Below are 13,848 nucleotides of genomic sequence, written 5' to 3'. Positions count from 1 at the left end.
TAATTTGGATTTAAGACTGCCAATTTGTTATAGGTCCCACTTTTTCAAATAAATGCTGCTGAGTTGTAGTTATTCTATACATGGAACAAAAATCATGATATTTAACTTGCTAACATCTTGGCAATGTTTTCTTAATAACGTTCAATTATATTATTTCAATATCATGTTTCTAACCATTTCTTTCAAAAGCAGAGCATGGCAAGCTGTTACAATTGATTAGAAATAGAGAAGGACCTTCAACAATGCATAAAATAAGGGCGGGGTCACACTCAGAGTGTGATCCTTGGAAGCAGCATCAAAATATCACATGTAAACCACAATGATGGCATTTTCATCTGTGAAATGCTGGAGTGTATGGCATAGACCTCAAAACATTTGGTTAATTAGAGATTTAATTAGGATTAGAGGGAATGCACACAGCATATTTCAGAGTTTTAGTTAATCTATATCTTGCTAATATGATTTAATTCAAGGGTCAAGCACCGTTGTGTTCACTGTAGCTGTAATTTAAGCTATTATGATGCTCTGTATAACTCAGGCTGTTTTCAGTGTGTGTGTTTTTCTTCTATCTGGCTTTTTCTTTTCTTTTTTAAATAGCCTTGGCAAACTAATGAGCAATTTACCATTGGTTAACAATTTACCATTTGTCTTTAATATAATCAGATCACATCTTCTTTTCTACGCTCACATAACTGCTTCCGTTTCCAACCAAGACTGTCTTTACTGACAACTTATCCTCTTAATTTCCAGTTTTAACCTACCACCCAAAAAGTATAATGAGTGAAGCTGTAATAGAGGTGTAATATACATGGTGGCGCAGTGGTTTAATGACACTGAAAGTTTCTGGCCAGAAATGGTCGACACTTCAGCGGTTTGAGCCCAGCTCCACGCAGCAGAGTGAGCTCCTGTCTCCTCCCCAGCTTCTGCCAACTCAGCAGCTCGAAAATTTCCGTGAGTAGATAAATGGGTACTCTCACCCTGGTGGGAGGAAAAATGCTGGCGGCTCCTTGCACGGGAGACGGGACCAGTTGCCGATAACGCGGAAGCCGCATACGTCCAAAAATGGCGCGAAGCAACAGAAAACCCCCGCCTCCCTGTGCTTGCCAGCTGGGCTCTGGTATAGGAAGGAGGCAATGGCAAACCACTTCCAAAACACCTTGCCATGAAAACTGCAGGGACTCGTCCAGGCAGTCGCCACAGAATCGGCCACAATTGAGTGTGCATAAAAAAAAAAATCTGGGCTGCTAAAATGCGAATGTCCACTAGATGGCAGAATGTTTTGCATTTTCTGTCTTTTTGCTGACATCTAATGGCCCTCCAGATGTTTGCATCCCAGAAATGATATGCCAAGAGCTCAGACTTTTCAGCTGCATAAATACTGAGACCTGATAGATAGAGGTAATAAGAGCCCAGACTAAATAAACAATGCATAGTTTAAACTGGATTGTTTAATCCATAGATTCTTGGTTTATATTACCTCAGCATTTCAATATTGGAAGTGCAAGTTTCCATGCTCCTTACCCCAAATATAAGTGAAAGTGAAGATAGAATTTTCTCCCTCTATTTTTTCCTTATGGAGTATGCTTAAGGGACATCATTTTCTCTTGTGAGTTTCCACACTTGTGGCATAATCCAGAAACCCTCCCCCCGCCCCAATTATGAGCTTTTTCTAAACTGGACCACATTCTGTTTTTCAAAAGAATTGGACACTCGTTGATTATCACTAAATCAAGGCCTACTGTCTTAATATTTTTCAAGCCAGATATAACTCATATACCACTTTATTTTTCCTTTTTCTCAGGTGACATAACTAATTGACAACTTAATTAAGACAAATGTTTTGTTCCTGAGATTCAAACTATCACACATCTGTAAACTTAAGCTTGTCATCTTGGGCTGGAGGTATAGTGACAATTATTTCAGGATTAGATTTTGTTCATATTCCAAAGTGTTAAGTTCAGGCGCTGCTCTTTTAGCTCTTTGTTGATAGCTAGTAATATTCCTGCCAGGACTGCTGTGGGCTTGCATTAGTTCCACTTCAATGCCACTGATAAAACAGTCATGCCAAAAAACAAGAAGAGAGAGCTGGCATATCGTGAACTGACTTTTTTTCAACTGAAAAAAAGGGGGGGGGGAGCTATCACAAATAAATTTCTATCATTTTAATGGGAAGAGTTTAATTATGTCATTTGCTGAACATCCGTTCTCTGCATTTTCCTACGAATGAGGGTATAGACCTCTGGTGGTGCTGAAGCTGTGCAAAGGAACAGATGAAATGTTCAACATATTTGAATATTAAAACATGGCCCAGCAAAGGTCAGTTGGCTTTAAAATGGTTATGAAATAGAAGAGGGATTTTGTGACACATATTGTCATATCAAAATAAGGCACAAGTTACCTCCCCAATCACTAGATTCACCATCTTGAACTTTTGTCCTATCTGATTTCTCTAATCTCTCCAAATTACGATTATATGTACCAGCAAACTACTTTGTACCTTCCGCTATATTGGTTTGATAGGTAGAGTAATTTATTACTCAATCTACATGCTGATCACTGGTAATGAACAATGTTTGCAGCTAAAATATTAAGCACTGCCTTATTAAGTTGTCTTCGTACCTTACTGACTCAGTTCATTGCACCATCTCATCACAGTTCATCAGAGATATTAGAAGCTCTTTTATTAGCCATGTATGAAGAATATTTTTCTTCATAGAAATAAGCTGAAGTAGGTGTGGGTACAATGAGAGTGATGAAGGAAATTAGATGGAATATTAAAATGAGTGAACTGTACAAAATACTGTAAGTTTACCAAGGTGTACAGAGAGCGGGAATGAGGACTGAATCACAAATATATGAAGGAAGAATGACTGGGTTGAGGAAAGGTAAAAGTGATTGTTGGATAGAGTTGATGAGACCTTCAAAAAGAGACAGTTGAGAAATGTAAAGAATAAAAGACAGAAAATGAATTGGTGCATGGATGTGTTGGAAGAAAATGTGGTTTGCAGGGATAGACAGATATGGAGAGGTATGGTAGATGTTGTTGATATAAACTTGATGTAGTTAGATTGTCTTTTCTTTTCTCTCATTTCCTGCCTTTCATTTCTTCTGCTTACTATTTCTTACTCTTTTTCTGTACTTTTCATAATGTTGTTTACCCTGAAACGGAATTACATGATGGGTATGTGTGTGAATTCCAACATTTTTTTTAAGTCTGAAATCCTTGAGAAGGTATGTACTGTGAAGTTGAAATTTAAACAATTTTCACCTGATTGTCAATACCTCAAAAATAAAAGAAGGTTGCAGGATTTCCCAAAATCGAGTAGCTGCTTTAGTTAGAGCTAAGCCATCTGCTCAATTCAGGTGTGCTGAACTACAGTGTAGGGCTTGATTCAGACCTGCAATTGCAGCAAAGGGTCTTATGAAGGTTCCGTGAATTACAATTCTGTGAACAAATATTTGCCCCTCTGTCAGATTCTTGGAATAGTTGTCACTAAATGTTGTCTAAATTTCATGTTCTACTAATATAGAAAGGGAATATGAATGAATAACTAATGTCAACCTTTGGTGCTTCTTTCTGTCCATCCAGTGGAAAAACTGAATCCAGAAGCAGTTTTCACACAGTCTCCATAAGCTTTTGAAAATAACAATAGTGAGTGCCTGAGTCCCAGGACTTTGCCTGGAAGTATGCTCATTTCCATGGGAGGAAAAATGGAGACAAAGAGGTAGAATAGATCATGGCAGGGAAGTTAGAATAGTTGGTGAGGATCATCTTCATTTATTTGCATCCAAAATCAGAGTTTTGTGAATGATTATTTTGTAAAAGTGCCCATCGCATGCTATTAACATTCCAAATGTACTTGCCAACACACAGTGATTGTCTACCCCTATTATATCCTAACATTATATTATATTATATTGAACATAATATAATTGACACTGACTCAAAGGCACACACAGGCATTATATTCTAAGCTTTTCCTCATTATGTTAACAGGTTCCTAATTTATCCAGGAATTTTAAGTATTAGGTGTCTTCTGGGACAAAATTCTTGTTGCTTATTTTTGCAGAATGGAGGACCAAAATCTTTTACACATTTTAAGATCACAACATCCATTGGATTTAGACCATCTAGACAATCACCAATTGTCAAGATCATAATTTCATTTCTTTCATCTTCCCTTCACCAAAACACATTTCACTTTCTATCTATTATGATATTATTTTAATGCACTTCACATCCTACACTCCTATGATTTCCACATATGACTGCAGTGTGTATTTTCAACAATTTGGTCAGCTACTAGAATTGTTTGTGTGTGTGAAGAAAATTTCAAGGCTGAAATTGGTCCTGATAAATACTTGAGGCAAAGCTACCACTTAGGCAGTATGTTTTATCTAGTCTCTTTGCTACAAAGGCAGATGTTGATTCTATAAATAAACATCTGCACTGTGCCCTTTGTGTATTCAGTAATACTTACTATGAATAGCTATTTGCAGAAAAGAAAAACTAACAGTCATTTGCCACACACAAATGCCAGTAACTACAAAGTAAAATAATTAGATGGGCCACACTTTCTAATAGTTTAAAGTTATCATGTCCATGGGAAGAATTCACGGCTAATTTTAGAAACATGCATCATGATAGCAGTCTTTGGTATTTCAGCTTGATAATCTACCTTATTATTTATTTGTTGTGGGGAAATGCCACTTAAATTAGGAACCAAAGCAATTGGAGATAGATGCAAGAAAGTAGCTTTTATTGGCATGTACAACTACAGTGATCATTGGGCTCCTCACCAGAGGAATGCAGAAGAGCCCCAAGGCCTACAAGGTTACCGGTTATATACCCTCTGGAATTGATCCTCACAAAAGCAGTATACATTTATAACACTACCTCTATTGCAGGAATGTAGGATCTGATAACAATATGGGGTAACCCTACTATGGGCTGACCCGGCATCTCTACATTCTGCTCTTCTAATGAGGCTCCAAGATCACCCATCTCTCCTGATACTAGCACCTTCTGACATATGCAGTGTCCTTTATTATACCAATATATTTATACCTTTCATGCCACAGAAAAGACAACAACCAGTTTAAAAAAAATCTGTTTTCTTCCTCTCCAGGGTCCTCAGGCAACTTCAGTTTGCCAGCTCTGCCTAATAAGCACTTCAGCATCATGTATAGTATGTAAGGAGAATATTTTTTGTTCCTACCCATTAGTTAGTTGTTTGACAGTTTTTTGCCCTGCCCAAATTAAAAAACAAAACAAAAACAAAACTCTATTATAAATTTGGGCAGGTTTCAATACCTTAAAAATGATAAAAACAACAACAATAATAAATCACCCTTCTCCAAAGGTGGTCAAGAATGACATTTAACTCGGTTTGAAGGCTCAGTGAAATAAAACTGTCTCTTCTAAATGCCATGAAGGAGGAAACTTGATGAGTCTCTGGGTAAAGAGTTCCAAAATGTGAGAGCTGCCACAGAAAAGTCCTATCATTTTGTCCATGTCTCCTTAATTTCAGATGGAAGGGAACCTCCTAATAGGCCTTCCCAAGGTGTTGTCAACTTTATGGGCAGATAAAACTCTGGCATGGCAGTGCCGTATATGTCTAAAATAACATCTAAGGAATCCCCTCTGCATCTGAATAGGCATTCATATTAATACCCTTTAGAAAACTTCAGCAGGTATATATAATCTTTAAGAGCAAAAACATCTGAGGGAAAGCTATGAAGAACAACATCCCTAGGTCAGATCTTGCCTTTACTAAAATCTTGATGGTGATCTAAGGCAAATCTCAGCAGGCTTTAGACTTGCTAGATCTACCTGGTTTTACTTTTTATTAGAATCTTCAGATTTATCAACAGAGTATGATTAAAAAAAAGCAAAACCTATATATTTGGAATTAAGGCATCCTGAACCCCAGAACTTGTTTTGACACCATTCTTGAATAATTCTTATAGTTTTTCTCCATGAACATCCATTCCTGGTTAACTCAAGATTTATTCATTTCATGTAATAAATTCAAATAAGTAAAAATAAATAAATAAATAAATAAATAAATAAATAAATAAATTTCAGCAGGATATGCAATTATAATGTTGCAATTATTTTAAACCATTCAGAGTAAAACAGAAAGAAACCAGACCAAAACACTTGCAGGTCTACTGCAAAATTACCCAAAGATCTATCAATACTGGGGGTTAGGGATAATATTGATATATCGTAACTGTTTATTATCAGAATTATTTAGACATCATCTTGAAAAGGATAATAATGATGCCCAGCTTCATTTAGATTACTAAATATATCTGATGGTAGTAGTGCTGGAAACAATAGCATGACAGAATCAGTTAGCATAGTTGGAAATGGCTGCATTTTGTTTTTTGGAAGAATGGAAATATATAAGCTTAAGTTTGGAAAGACAAGCAACCATGGTTGAGGAAGGAAGGAAATTGGCAAGCAAAGGTCAGTTGTTGAACATTTCACAAATTGCTTACTCCACCACAGCTAGGACTTTCAGGATATACAATCTACAAGCAGATTTAATTCACTGAAACACTGCTCTTGTAAAGATGCATGCAACAGATCAGCAGCCCAGATAATTTTTCATACTCTGCCTAAGTTTTCAAGGCCAAATCATCATCACACTATCATGCTGTCTGTTCACTTGGAAACTGCCATGATCACCTCGCTCATTCACTGTCTCCAATGATATGTGGCTAATTGAGATGTGAACTTGCTCTCTTCTGCACTTTCCGATCTCTGTCAGTGCCCCCTCTCTCTCTTTAATACCCTAGGTGAAATTTAGCCTCCAAACATTTTGGATGCCCTATTTTCTGTTTGGAACCACCTGCGTGGTGAACAGCCTTTTCTCTGTCACAGTGAAAAACAGCTTTGCTAAGACTGATCAGCAGTCAGAGTGCAATTCCCTTACACCTTCCAGATTTTGTGTCCTATTTGCTCAGCCCGACATATTTATTACTAGTTTCAGTCTTGCATGATCAACCTATCTAATGTACTGTGTAGTGCAAAGCAGGAGGGAGAACTCAATAAAGCCAAGTCAAGACTGCCAAGATAGTCCTTTGGGCTTTTGGAAAGGAAACATTGCAAACAGAAGTGTATTCCCCTGCAATGCACTAACAATATGCCTGCCGATATTTCTTGCTAAGCAGGAAGTCCAAGATTACTTGGCTGTAGATACTGAGAGGATTTATTCTTTACAATGGAAGATGGCTCCATTAATATTTGCAGCCAGGTTATAAGCTCCTGTGATGGTTTTCCTGAAAAAGTTGCCAATTTAAACAGAGATAAAAGGTGGTGAGATAAGAGATTCTGCATCCCAGGTACTTCAAAGAAAAGTGTACATTTTCATTTATAATTCCTGAATCTTGGGGTGGGTGAAAGTGCTGAGTTAGTTAAAAACTGAAAATATACCACTTGGCATTGTAGTGTAAAGCTGTGGTTGTAAATTTACTGCACTTACACATTTTTGTTGAAATCACTGAGGATTGCTTCCTAGCTAATGAATATATAAATTGATATTTTGCTGGAAAAAAAATGCTTCTTGAAAACTGGTACAATATATTTCTATGTGGAGTGCTTTTTAAAAAATTCAGAATTATTGAGAAAGTAGATTGGAGGAAATTCTTAGCATGATGGAATTGTATGGACATAACATAAAATAACATAAAATAACATAAAATAAAATAAAAAACATTAAGTTTTGGCCTTCCTAAGCTGTATGCCATTTGGTTCACTTGTTTGAATAGGTTGAGCCTAAAGCCATCAGGCCACAGTCTAGTATGTCTGCTCCTTTTTTATGATGGTAGAGCATTGCAAATTGCACTTTGTATTGATTATTCAGGTTCATTTTTCAAGGAAATGATAAACAGACTCTTGAGGCCAGGAATGTGGTCTAAAACAATTACATAACCAGAATAATTATTCTGTTTTCTTTCAACACAGTGGAATTGCAAGTCTGCGACCCATTTAGATAATGAAATGTAATGCAGGAACAATCCTTTCCGCACATGTGTGTAGGTGTTTGGATGAGTTTAAGGCAATCTGTGGCCATTAGTTTATAGAAGTGATGAAGGCATACAGGAGCAGTCTTCATAATAATAATAATTTATTAAATTTATATGCTGCCTGACTCCCAGTGACTCTGTGGTATGATACTTCTGTGATGGTAGAATGATCCAGTTAGTAATAAATCTACAGGCATTGCACTATTCTGTGTATCCATTTCAAAACCAGAGAATTCCACACTCCAGATTATATATGTTTTTAAAGTGCCTTTTCCTCTATGGGTGATTCTTTGATCTTATCTCCATCTGTATTATTATCCTTTAATGAAACTTTTTTGTATGCCTCCAAGTCAATGCAGTTTTCTTGGCAACATTTTCAGAAGTGGTTAATCATTGCCTTATTTCTAGGGCCGGGAGAGAGTGGCTGGTCCTGCCACTCTCTTTTACTGCACTTACACATTTTTGTTGAAATCACTGAGGATTGCTTCCTAGCTAATGAATATATAAATTGCTTCCCGCCAGCTTCATGCCTAAGGTGGTGTGGTGGTGAAGGTGCTGGCCTAGAAACCAGGAGACTTTGAGCTTTAGGCCTGCTTTAGGCATGAAAGCCTGGACCAGTCACTGTCCCTCAGCCCAACCCACCTCACAAGGTTGTTGTTGTGGGGAGGTAGGAGTATTAAGCATGTTTGTGGCCTTGAGTTATATATATATAAAAGGTGGGATAAAAATATAACAACAGTCTCCTAGGTTTTAGTCTAGTGCCTTAACCACTACTGTATACCGGTCTAGCTCTCTTTAATGAAACTAGTATGCTGAAAACAGAAATAATGCACTTGAGAATATTATGAAAAGATGCATCTGTTCTATTCAGTGTTTGCAATTTTCTATCTCAAGAGTAACAGTAAGGGTGAGGGAGAAGAGTAACCCCTGCAGTCTTTGTCTGAGCATCTGGTGCCCACCCAAACGCTGGAGCTTACAGATACGGTGGTATGACATAATCACATTCTCTTGCTTCTTCCTTGATTGTGTGAGGTGTCTGCACTCTACTTTGTGAAGTGGTTTCCAAGGACCATCAACACTGTTCCTACAGAGAAGCTGTGGATAACCTTAATGGGGTGAGAAAGGCAAGCCACTTAAGGCAAGTACTGCTGGCAAATTAATTTCTTATTAAGTGTTGCTGAGAGGCCCAGTGTCAAGATAACTGGGCACTGGATCAGCAGCACTGTGACAAAGTTTATTCTTCAATTATTCCTAGACACTGACTGACATCATTTCACCCCAGCATCTGATTCTCCCTGTGAAAAAGGGGCTGCCTGTAAGTGAATACAAATACGCAAATGTAAAGAGTGCATTTTGAGTGTTCAAGGCATTTGACGTGGATTATGTCAGTAATTTTAAATGCAGAAATAGCCAGCAGTATTAGTTCCATATTGAAAAGGGGGTTGAAGTTTGAAAAGGAATATTTTGCCTAAAATTACCTAACAAACCCATTGCTGATTTTTTTTTTTTTTTTTTGCTGGGGAAGTTCTTAACTAACTGCTGCAAACCAAGTCTGATATCCTGTGGTCCTGCCACATGCTGGGTGGCTACTCTGCAAGGAGCGATTCCAGTGTAATATAAGAGCAATTATACTCTCCCAGCAACATCAACAACAAGCAAACAGCACCACAAGAAACAAAAGCCACCACTGACCACAACCCTAAACTGCTTTTGCTCAAGCAAAATAGGTCACAAAAGATTAAAACTCACACAACTTTCTGCATCCACTCTGCTAATGAATAAGCAGTAGCAATGTATTAGCCAAATGGAGAGTAGAGGAAAAGTGTTTTAAGGGCTGGAATCTTTGTTGAAGATTGGCAGTGTTGAGCCAGGCAAATCTCCCTGAGTAGTGATTTCTAACGCTGCCAAGCCACCTCACCCCACCCCACCCCAGAAAAGATGCTTGCTCTCTACCAATCTAATAGCTATTACCTGATGATTTCTGCTGCTGATCTTAATTTAGCTTCATGTGAGTTTAGGCGATCCGCCAGGTAACTTGAACACGAGTGGCAGGAAGCAGGCTGGAGAAAGAAGACCATCCTGGTCTAGCATTCTGTTCCCACAGGGGCCAATCAGGAGATTATGGAAAGCTCACAAAAATAACTTTGACAAGCTCATAATGGTGCCTTTCAAGTCACATTCTCTAGAACCAGTCTCAGTGGGTTTCCGCTGGGAACTTTTCTTGCTGTATAGTATCAGCCTTTCTAGCAACACCAGTTTAATCTCTTTGAACACAATGATGGCTTTATCTCGACCGAGGAATAAATGCTACTGGACCACTCTGACTGTAAGTCTGGTTGGATAACTGACAATTGAGCAAATAGGTAGCTATGCAGCAATTTTGGTTAAATATCTACAAATCACAACATCAGGCCAGTAATGCAATCAGTTTTCTGCAGTGCGTCCGAAATAATCCTTGGCTTGGTTTGAGCCTGCATGACTCACACTGAAAAATTCAAAGGGCCACACCCTTTCATTTTAAGACAGAGAGGCTACATTAGGAAGTATAGAATAACTCTAAAACTACTACTAAGCAGTCGTAGCATTTGGAGAAACTGTCAAAACACATCTCTGTAATACAAGGCTGAAATCTTATCTCTAATTTCCCCATGGTTTTCTTCCTTGTGAAAGAAACACCCTAATGCTGAGGGTTTTTTGTTTGTTTGTTTTGTTTTTACTTTGGCTATGTTTTTAAGCTTGATTTCTTGTTATATCATCAGCATTCCTTTTTTTTCCCCCCTGTAACACATTATGTTCCATCGTGATACCTTGTCTGAGGATTTAATTGAAGCATGGATAGCCCAAGGAAGCTTCTGTTCATATATATATACGTACCTTGGTGAACTAATGCTAGTTTTACTATATTGCCAGAAGAAGTGTGATAGCAATTTTTATTAATGGATGAGAATAGTTACAAAAATGCACAATGATATTCAGCACAGCACTAAACATCCACCACGGACTGACAACTGACTTGTTGAAAGTTATGAAAGATTTAATTAGTAAGACCTGTATACAATTTCACATGTTTGTGATTTCTTTCTTAGAGTGTAGCACCTCTTGCAATCTTGTAAGGGATTATGATAAAGCAATCTTTGTAGTAATGCCTATTATTATTAATCAAATCTCACAGACAATCTCTTATAGCACCTCTTCTCCTGGTGCCAATTGCAGTGTGGCCACTGTCTGCATGCCTTTTTCTTGAACCTTAGTGAGATTTTTAAAAAGTATCCTTGGGTGTAGTTATTTCATAAATAATTGTCTTTGGAGTTTTGGGGGTGATAGGGATTACTTAAAGCCTTTTTCAAATTGGCTTCTAACCTAACCTCTGGACTGAAATAATAGTAATCAAGCAAATCTCTTCTGTCAGGAGGTCTTTCTATCTGAATACTCAGTAGCTTTCAATCAATATTGTCTCTTTGGCCTAACTTGTAAGACTGAAGTTAGGACTGGAATGCATCATTTAATGATGAGATTCCAAACCGTTTTAGAGATGATCCCAGGAGCTGGTGCTGGGGAAAACTGCATTAATTTCTGGGATGAGAGAGTATTTGATCTTGTGTACCAGGCTCATTCAACATGAAACCACTGAGGGAGGCATCCAAAAAGGCCAGCTTAATTTTCATTCATATATTGATGAATCCTTTGTTTGTTTTTTTGATCTTCAATGCCAGGCACAACATTTGAGGGAAAAAGTAAACATTTAGAAGTATTAGCTCCTTGGGTTTTAGTAGGCTTGTAGGCCTTACCTCAATGTTACTTTGCCATAATAGATGCTAACACTGGGCTCAGATATTGAATCATCTGTATCTGAATTGTGAAAGTGACCAAGATAATGAGAACATTGCAAAAAAAAAAAAAGTTTAACTTTTTGTGGAGATATTTCAAATCTGTTTTGCTCCTCACTAATACTTGTACCATATTGCTTTTATTCAAAGTACAGCATGTGGTGGTTATAAATATCCCCTTATGCCTCCTCAGGGAAAGGGCTTAATGGGCACTCTAAATATGGAAGCTAAGAAGAATGATTGGATGGTTCATCAGAAAGATCCCTGGAGATATATTTTCCATTGTCAGTTCCCGAAAGATAACCAATTGTTAATCTTTCATAAAATATCATTTAGGCCATAGTGATTTAGCTAAATATGTGGTCTGAAGGCTACCCTAGGTTTCCCTTTGGTTTTACCACAGAGAAGAATAAAGGACAACTGAGATAAATTGGGTTTTATTATATATACAGTACTTTGCAGAAATAAAACATGTTGGTTACTCAATTTTCATGCCTTTTGAAAGGTTATAACTGCAGATAACCCTATTCACTAGCTCAAGCTTAATTTACAATAAAGGCTGCTCATAATTTAAATTCATGGAGTTCATGTCAAATCAATTGACCAGCCTGTGCAGATGTTTTAGAAAATGAAAAAGCTGTTCTTACTTTTGTTGCTACTTTTCAGAATTGTTACCACTTTTCTAGTATTTTAATCCTGTACTCTCTACGTTTTTGCTGATGTTTTCTCACTGTCGTTGGCATCCTTCTGGACCTGCATGATGCAGTAGGCAGAATGTGGATGTAAGTGGGGCCAGGATTAAATCCCTGTCAGACATAATGCTCAGGGCTGCTGAGGGAAATCACATGGGCTGCTGAGGGAAATCACAGTGCTCATGTAAATTTGTAGTGGAATTATTTTGTATTCTTGCTTAAAAACCTGTGAGATATGACACTAAGGCAGCATTGGGCAGACCTGAACAAATATCATGCTGGTCCTTTGCTGCAATTTTTTTGCTGCAGTTTGATTCATCCTGAAAACAAACCAGGATAGCTTTCTCCATGGTTTGCTTAGTGTTATGTAGAAAGACATTATTGCTATTCAAAAATTGAACTGAAATGTAACATTTTTATTGCTACAATATATGAGATTGCTGTAAGTTTATCTGATTACTGTGATCTCCCTAAGCAGCTCATGAGATGTTGATGGCCACTACACTGAACAGGGGTTTAATCCTATTCACATCCACATTCTGTCCACTGCATGTCATAGATCCACATTTAGCATGCAGATGGATGCCAATAATAGTTTGAAAATATTAATAAGAAATGTATGGAGTACAGGATTAAAATGCTAGAAAAGTAGAAATTATTCTGACAGTAAAAGAAACAGCATTTTTGATAGCTTTAGACTTGATTTTATTACTATCTAAAGGACCGAAGTAAAAGTTGTTTCCATTTCAAACTATGGCAAAGATCCAGATTTTGTCTTGAAATCTCAACATGGAAAACTTTAATTTCCTGAACGAGTACTCAATTTAGCTGGCCTGCTTTGGCTATAATCAAATGGTAGTATTTTGGAAGTTATGCAGTAAAACATTTGTCCAAGCTGCCCTCCTGCCATCTGCTTCATACAGGAGGTTAACCATCACCTCATTCCCATTTCTCATCTTCATTATTCTCAAAAATAAAGATAGGCCTGCTTGAATTATTATTAATTAAACATTCCTGATGAAGAACAAAAGGACTGCAAATGACAAGTATTAAAATGCCTAATTTGGTTCTTTTTAAATAGAGACAAAACTATGAAAACAGGAGGTCATATATTGTATTGTTTTCAGCAATACAAAATGCATCTAAGAAAAGATGGTAGCATTTCTCCACATTGAAAGTAATGGAAGGTCATAAAGATTACTGATTAACAGTTAGGAAATAATGAACAGAAACAACTTTATCTGCATTAGTACAAATATGTAAATGTTCTGTTTTTTAAAAAAAAATAAAAT

The sequence above is a fragment of the Python bivittatus genome, unplaced genomic scaffold, assembly GCF_059951505.1.
Source record: "Python bivittatus isolate LINGU-HERP-01145 unplaced genomic scaffold, Pbiv_v1 ctg000480_np1212, whole genome shotgun sequence".
NCBI lineage: Eukaryota > Metazoa > Chordata > Lepidosauria > Squamata > Pythonidae > Python > Python bivittatus.
Note: the sequence above shows the minus strand (reverse complement) of the source record.